This window comes from Moschus berezovskii, chromosome X, assembly GCF_049115385.1.
Source record: "Moschus berezovskii isolate FMDL1 chromosome X, NW_MosBer_1.0, whole genome shotgun sequence".
NCBI lineage: Eukaryota > Metazoa > Chordata > Mammalia > Artiodactyla > Moschidae > Moschus > Moschus berezovskii.
The window spans coordinates 120,443,766-120,452,707 of record NC_142488.1 but is presented as its reverse complement, the minus strand read 5'-3'; positions in this window follow the sequence as shown (position 1 = coordinate 120,452,707).

Here is an 8,942-nt window from a genome sequence, read left to right as displayed (position 1 = left end):
ATTGGACCATGTGAGGTGATGCTGTCCATAAAGGGACCAGCAAAGTAAAACTTTGTCCCCAAATGAGCCATCGGGTGAAAGAAGTCAGTGGCTAGATATAGAGGTAGCAACAGACCCAGAAATGGAGCCCAGGGAGTGTGAGGCTGGGCCTGGCTGTGGCCGAGGCTGTGAGCACAGGAAAGAAGTCAGGAGGGCCATTTGCCTCATGCAGAAGTGTGGCTGGTTGGCTTTAAGATGTGCCCTGGTGACCCCTTTAGGAGTGATGGAGGGGAGACAGAGAGAATAGCAGGGGCCTCTGAACACTAAGTCCTGGGGTCCTGGCTGCTAATTAGTCACACTAGGGCCTCTCTGACCACTCTTGGCCTCTCTGACCACTCTTGGTCTCTCAACAGAAGCAATGGGGGCAGGCAATAGCTGTTACCTGCAGACCCTGTAAAGCCTGTAATCCACGCACGCCTCTGGTCATATTCACCAATGTACTCGCTCTAGGAAATCAACAACACTGTCATTAGTCTCCTTCATGGAGTCACACCCCACCTGGAAGGCCCCCAACCACATCCAGTTTTTTCTGTCTAGTCAGAATCAATCAGTCTTACAAGCCTGAGCACACTGGACACCTCTTCCAGGAAGCCCTCTGGAACTCCCCCAGCTCTCAGGATCTTCCCTTCCTTTGAACAACTGTATTTCTTGGCATCGAAACCCTGCACTGGATTGTTTTGCCAAGAAGTTTTGTCTCCCCAGCCAGGATGCAAATTCTCTACAGTTGGGATCATGCCTTTTTGTTCTACTGGGTTCTCCCCTCCAGCTGTCCCCCTCCCCAGTCTAGCACAGTAGAATGGGTATATCATAAATAACTTCTGCAGAGAGCTTTACACATTATTATATTTTGGTCCCCATAATTCTTGGAGACAGATCTCATATTTCCATTTTGCAGCAGAGAAAACTGAGGCTCTGAGAAGTTCAGACCTTACCCAAGCTTCTCAGCCCTCTTCAGCAGGTGGGGAAACTAATTCAAGTAATGGTATTGACCCTAAAAATGCCTTCTCTTCCAACTGGGTTGGTGCTGGCAGGGTGAATGGGGTGGAGGCTGAGCCAGGGTGGGCAAGAGTGGGATGGGTGGGCAACTCTGGTTCAGACCAGCATCTTCCCTGACTACTCCCCCTCTTCCAGCCTGTACCTCATACTCTTGGACATGCGATCATTTCAGTGCTCCATCCATCAGCTGATGGGAAGGGTTGAGCCAGAAGGCAGCTCAGGGTTCCTCTAATTCAATTTCCAGCCTATATTCTAACCTCCTAGGGCAGGAGTATCCTAAACATTCATTCTGGATCCACCATCTGGGAACTGATCAAAATTGTTCTGAAGTTGTTTACAATTTCATGGCCTGAGGTTAAGGAAATTGGGCAATGTCTTCTGTCCTATGTAAAGGAATACATTCTTTCAGTTGCCCTAAAACACCAGTGTCCAGGTTCCCCACTTCCTTTCCTTTGCCTGTCAAACCCTTTCTCTGTCTTCCATCTTCTGAGTCTCAACAGTTCTGTTTGTGGCCTGGGTAGTAGAGAGGGTGGGGGTTGAGGGGAGGAGCCATCCCTCACCATGTGAGCATCCGTGTCGGGGACGATGTAGGCAGAGAGATTCTGGGTGTACATCTGCTGGCGGAGGGCTGTGAGCTGCGCTGTGGTATTGACCGCAGTAACTGGAAGGTACTGACAGGTGACAGGAAGACACCAAGACACACACACACACACAGATTGCTTTGAGAAAATGATGGATGCAGGGGCCTCCAGGCTCCTTTTAGGTAGGGGTTGGGGGTGCATAGGCTGGGCCAGCCTGGACAGAGATGGGGCAGCAGCAGATGTTATGGATTATTCTAGATTAAGGTGCCTGGGTCAAGTGTAGATGGAGGTGTTTACGAGTTTGGAGAGGGACTTTCTGTGACAGTAATGAGACCTGAGGTGGGGAGGGGCGGGTAAGAACTGTAGGGTCTGAGCCCTGGCACTGGGCCAGGCCAGGGGATGGTCCCTTTTTGGATACCGGTTTAGCAAATAAACATCAAGGATAGTCACCCAGTCACATTTGAATTTCAGGTCAACAATGAATCATATTTTAGCATAAGGAAGTCCCATGTACTATTTGGGTATATTTATATTAAAAACACGATTCACTATCTGCGAATCAGAGGTAATTGGGCTGTCCTGTATTTCACCTGGCAGCCCTAGCTAGTTAAAGGTTATTTGATCTTAAAAATAAAAAGTGTGGGTTTTTTTGTTTGGGTTTGCCTTCTACTCAAGGACACATCCGTGTTGGTTGTGATATAAAAGTGCCCACCGGCCTCCTACCCCAGGGGTCACATACAGTGGGCACGGCACGCACATGTGTCCCGTGTGTCTTGAGACTGCAGTGACCCGCCGGCGGGCCCACGCGACCTCCCGTCTAGGCTGCTCCTGCCCGGGCAGCTCTTTCGCACTCTCATCTAGCTGTGGAAAGAACCGCCCTGGTCACCAGGTAGGAGCTGACCACCGTTCAGCTCCGATGTGCTGGGCCTTCTCCCCAGTCTTCACACTCGAGGCCTCCCTTTCTTGACCTTCCGCTGGCTCTTTTAGCCCTCGGTCTCCCGCCCTCCTCCCCGTTTGTTGTTTTCCTTCCTCCCGTCCTCCTCCTGGCCTCTGCCTGGCCTCAGCCAAAGGCTAGCGAGGGGCCTCCCGCCTCCTTAGCGCCACTCCGCCGCCCCCCCGCCGCCTCCCTCTCCCAGGGGCGGCCCAGGCCCGGGCCTGGAGGGAAGGCGATGACCTGCCATTGGAATGGCTGAGAGGGCGGGATGGGGGCGGATGTCAGACACCTGAGAATGTGCCGCCCGCCCCGGGGAGGTTAATCAGAAACCGTGGCCCCGAGTCCGGAAATCGGGAGGAAGGCTGGCAGAGGGCGAGGCCGGCAGTGGGGCCCGTGGGGGATGGGCAGGAAGGTGGGAGCGGCGGGGCGGGCCGAAGGGAGGGCCTCACCGGAGGGCTGACGGAACAGTTTCTCACGTCTTCTCTCTGGTCCAGTGACTTTGGGTGGCCCCAGGCACAAGCTAGAAACCGGAGAAAAATCCAGGGTCACTCGGAGACCAGATAGGTCCTAGACAGCACGGGGACATGTTCCCCCAACTCCCCTCCAAACCCTGGCAGAGCCGCCACCCTTTGTAGCCCTGAGATGCTGTCCAACTCTACTTGAGGATAAAAATAATCACATTTCATACGAAATCAGGCTGAATTGCATGGCACCCTGGGCCACAATCAAGAAACCTGTTTCATCGACAAGTGATTGCCACTTTTGGATGGGTTTTAGTGCTCATTAAATCAATTTTTCCCTTCTAATCTAATTGGGTCTTTTCAGGGTCTATCGGACTGGAAAAGTTGTGTGTAAATTAAATTTTTGTAATCAGATTTTCCCTTAAATGCTCTAGAGGATCTCGCTAAATAATCACCCCACCTTCGTTTTACCCTTCTATAAATCTAATTATATATATATTGGGTTTACTTAAATTCAAGGTCCACTTATACCATTTCTTACACTCCAAATCACTGCGGCTCATTCCAGGCCACAGAAGACAAGCAATCCCAGGCTGACATCGTCCCCTGGTGGGGTAAGATGGGTTAGCATTTAAAGAGCTCCTACTGTGTGCTAGACACTGAACTCTGCTACTTGTCTATATTGTATTAGATTACAGCCCCACCTGCCATAACAGGGAAACCTGAATGAACTTTTTGGCCAACTCTATATATCATCTGATACTTGCAACAACTTGTGAGTTGGGTATTACTGTCTGCTTTCTACAGAGGAGGAAATCGAAGCCCAGTTACGTTTAGTTACTCACCCAAGTTTTGCCACAGTGAGTCTGTGGCAGAGCAGGGATTTGAACCTGGGCCATCTGAGTACAAAAGAGCCAACCATGGAAGGCTGGTGTCCCAGAAGGGACAGAATGTATGCGGACTTAGTTTCCATTTGAGGCTCTACCATGGCCTTCCCTTATAGCTTAGTTAGTAAACAATCTGCCTGCAGTGCAAGAGACCCGGGTTTGATCCCTGGGTTGGAAAGATCCCCTGGAGAAGGAAATAGCAACCCACTCCAGTATCCTTGCCTGGAAAATTTCATGGACAGAGGAGCCTGGTGGGCTGTAGTCCACAGGTTGCAAAGAGTCGAGCATGACTGAGCGACTAACACTTCCTTATCTACTTACTTGAGGCTCTGCCACAAATTTGATGTGTCCCAAGACAGTATTCATGGAGCAAACATTTCCTAAGTGCCTGCTATGTGCCAGGTCCTGGGCTAGCTCCTGTAGGCTCTGGGCCTTCACACCCTGAAAGTCCAGTGGTCTCTGATAGGCCTTCCGTCCAGCCCCCCATGTTTTGGGGGAATCCTTTCTGAGTATAGAAGTACAGTTGGGTTCTAACACAGTCAATGCCATGCCTGGCTGTCTCTCTCAGTCACATAAACTCAAGGAGGAGATGAGACCCACCCTGTTGATTTCAGAGAGTGAATACTTGTTTCCTCAGGAACAGATCTGGCAAAATGGTGGGGCTAAAACACCTACATAAGAAGCAAGACACAGCCAACCCGTGTCCCTCCGGACACCCCAATTACTGTTCTCTGAGGCCTGGGCTGTGGCTCACAAGGGCCAACCCTTCAGCCTGTGGTCCCTGGCACAGGGCCTGGCACTGGGGAGGTGTCAGGAGCTGGGTACTGAATGAATGAGCAGGGACCTGCTGCCACAGAGCAAAGGGAAGGAGGCCTCCCTAAGGTCAGCATGGAGTGGGTGTGGAGGATGTTGAGCTGGGCACTTGGCTGTGAACAAAGAGAACAAACAGGACACCATAATGGTGACAAAGACCAAATTGTAGTTAGGCTCCTCCGAGCCCTCTTCTGCATTAGGCCTGGAGTTCCACCTCCATCCTGTCCTTACTGACCCTGCATGCACAGCCTTAGCAAGAATCCTGGTAAGTCACTTTAGAGAGAAATCACTCACCTTTTGTATCTTATCAGCCTTGAAGTCTGATCAAATTCCTCATCTCCCACCCTTGATATCTGATCACCCCGCCTTCAGCAAGAATCCTATGAAGTCAATTTGGTAAAAATCGCTTCACCCTTGATGTCTCCTCTTGGTAGTTTTACATTCACTGACCCCCTCACTCTGCTCAAGAAGTTCTCATCCATCTTTACTGTTTTCAGAGTCGAGCCCTTTCTCCCCTATTGCAGTGCCCCTATTGCAGTCAGTAGACGGTTTCCTTGCTAGCTCAGTGGGTAAAGAATCTGCCTGCAATTCAGGAGACTTGGGTTTTATCCCTGGGTCAGGGAGGTCTCCTGGAGAAGAAAATGGCAACCCACTGCAGTATTCTCGCTGGGAGAATTCCACGGACAGAGGAGCCTGGCGGGCTATAGTCCATGGGTTCGCAAAAAGTCAGACAGGACTGAGCGGTTAACAATTTAGGGCCTCCCTGGTGACCTGCCTCTTGAGAAACCTGTATGCAGGTCAGGAAGCAACAGTCAGAACTGTACATGGAACAACAGACTGGTTCCAAATAGGAAAAGGAGTGCGTCAAGGCTGTATATTGTCACCCTGCTTATTTAACTTATATGCAGAGTACATCATGAGGAATGCTGGGCTGGAAGAAGCACAAGCTGGAATCAAGATTGCTGGGAGAAATATCAATAACCTCAGATATGCAGATGACACCACCCTTATGGCAGAAAGTGAAGAGGAACTCAAAAGCCTCTTGATGAAAGTGAAAGAGGAGAGTGAAAAGGTTGGCTTGAAGCTCAACATTCAGAAAACAAAGATCATGGCAACTGGTCCCATCTCTTCATGGGAAATAGATGGAAAAACAGTGGAAACAGTGTCAGACTTTATTTTTTTGGGCTCCAAAATCACTGCAGATGCTGATTGCAGCCATGAAATTAAAAGATGCTTACTCCTTGGAAGGAAAGTTATGACCAACCTTGATAGTATATTACAAAGCAGAGACATTACTTTGCCAACAAAGGTCCGTCTAGTCAAGGCTATGGTTTTTCCCATGGCCATGTATGGATGTGAGAGTTGGACTATAAAGAAAGCTGAGAGGCGAAGAATGGATGCTTTTGAACTGTGGTGTTGGAGAAGACTCTTGAGAGTCCCTTGGACTGCAAGGAGATCCAACCAGTCCATTCTAAGGGAGATCGATCCTGGGTGTTCATTGGAAGGACTGATGCTAAAGCTGAAACTGCAATACTTTGGCCACCTCATGCAACGAGTTGACTCACTGGAAAAGACTCTGATGCTGGGAAAGGTTGGGGGGCGGGAGGAGAAGGGGACGACAGAGAATGAGATGGCTGGATGGCATCACTGACTCTGTGGACATGAGTTTGAGTGAACTCCGGGAGTTGGTGATGGACAGGGAGGCCTGGCGTGCTGTGATTCATGGGGTCGCGGAGAGTCGGACACGACTGAGCGACTGAACTGAACTGAACTGGTGGCTCAGACAGTAAAGAATCTGCCTGCAATGCAGGACACCCAGGTTCGACCTCTGGGTTGAGAAGACCCCCTGGAGAAGGAAACAGCTACCCACTCCAGTATTCTTGCTAGGGTCGCAAAGAGCTGGACATGACTGAGTGACTAACTGTTAGCTTATTGCAATAAAGTAAAAGTGAAGTTGCTCAGTTGTGTCTTACTCTTTGCAACCCCATGGACTGTAGCCTACCAGCCTCCTCTGTCCATGGGATTTTCCAGGCAAGAATACTGGAGTGGGTTGCCATTTCTTTCTCCAGGAGATCTTCCCGACCCAGGGATTGAACCCAGGTCTTCCGCATTGTAGGCAGACGCTTTACTGTCTGAACCACCAGGGAAGTCCAATAGTTGGACTGTAAGTCCAATAGTCTTATTGCAATACTTTTGAATAAAATCTTCCTTAGTCTTTTAACAAGTGCCAGAATCATGTTTTCTTTAACAGGTGGGAATGGAAAGGGGCCAAACCAGACTTGAGATGGGTCTTGAGGGTCCCCAGGACTGTCCTGGGGTTCCTCCTGCTCAAGACAGAGAGAGGAATCAAGAAAAGAGAGACAACCTGGGCCCAGCCTTCATGCCAACCCTTTCTGAGCCCAGAGAGGGGAGGGCAGGATGCACATACCACAGAGGAGGACAAGCCAGGGGTGGCCACCCCAGTGAGCCAGGGCCATCGGGTCTTCAGATGCCGGTGCTGGGTGGATGTAGGGTCAAGGGAGAGTGGACAAGGCTGTTTCCTTGGCCTCTTCCTCCAGGCCTTTCCGGGGCAGCAGCAGCCAGAGGGTGGGGGCTGGCAATGGGGAGGAGGCGTCCAGCTGGTGGATGGAGAGTCTTCCTCTGGTCTTTCGTTTCTGAGGATTCCAGGAGTCTGGCTGGGTGGAGAAGACTCAATTGCCCCAGGCAGCCTCTGCTGGCTCCCAGTCATCCAGAATAGGGTATGAGCCCGCCCCGGGCAGAGTCCAAAGATCTAAGACAGAGGAGCAGCAGCTGGTCTCAATCAGCCTGCTTCTCCCAGCCCCCTCTTCAGCAGCCAGCCTCGGCCATTCCCGAATTCTGTCCCCCTCCCTCCCGCAAGCTGTTTCCCATTAGCTCCCCCACCCGGGCTCTGGCTACGGCCCCACTTTTGCTTCGAGATGGAGATAGATGTTTATCCTTCTGTCTCTTCTGAGCTGGCCTGACTCAGAAAAAGCCAGCGTCCTCTCTCCCCAGTGCCGGCAAGTGCCACAGCACCCTCAGGAAAGTTAGTTACGGCCGGAGACCGACTTTCCTGAACCGAGGGTTGAATCACCTCAGGAAAGCCCCTTCCGCAAAAGTGGCAGCAGCCACTGGCCAAGGGGAAGATTCCCTTCTCTTGGGATGACCGGGGTGGTGGAGTCCATTCAGCTGCTAGTGCCATTTGTACCTGAGGGAATGAAGTCCTGTTCGGAGGGATCAGATGACATTGAAGAGGGAACACCCAGAAAGAGGAGTTTGGGACTCGTTGAAGGAAGGGAGTCTAAATGAGTGAGGGGGTTCAGGAAACTCCACCTCCAGGAATGAAAGTAGAGGCTGAGCCCAGGGCCTCAGAGGACAGACCAGGACTGGAGCTGAGGTTCTGCCCAAGGCCAGAGGACTGGGGAAATGCCCCTCAAAGGCCTTTCCCTCTGCTGTGCACTGTATGTGCCATCCTCACCTGCAAGCAGTTAAACTTCACGGGTCACGCAGGCGAGGGGCCCTGAAGACAGTCCTCTGGGACAAGCAGCCCTGCCTGGACCAATGGCCTAGGAGCCAGACTGCCAAGGCTTCCATTCCAGCTCTGTCACCCACTAGCCTCATAGTGGTTTAGTCACTAAGTTGTGTCTGACTCTTTTGACCCTGAGGACTGTAGCCCACCAGGCTCCTCTGTCCTTGGAATTTCCCAGGCAAGAATACTGCAGTGGGTTGCCATTTCCTTCTCTAGGTGATCTTCCCAACCCAGGGATCAAACCCGTGTTTCTTGCATTGCAAGTGGATTCTTTACCGCTGAGCCACCAGGGAAGGCTTTACCACTAGCCTCATGGTCTTGGGCAAATGATGCCACTTCTCTGAGCCCACGGTTTCATCACCTGTGAAGTGGGTAATAATTGTAGTATCTTCCTAGGGATATGATGAGGACAAAATGCATTCATGATTGTGAAGCTCTCAGAATGTGTGTTGCCACAAGTAGTAAATGCTGTCTAAGTGTTTGTTAAATCAAATGCATAACTAGAACTCAAACCATTCTCATCTGTACCTGGTGCTTTCTGCCCCTGGCATCTAGTACTGCTGAAATGGCAGTTAATGTTTTAGCCAAGATCAGCTGGAAAAAATAACCTGAACAGACATCCCTCCCCCATCTTCTGGACTCTGCCCTGGGATGGTCCCTAGGCTGTACACAGGACTCAGCCTTCTGATTTTGTCCCCACGGTCC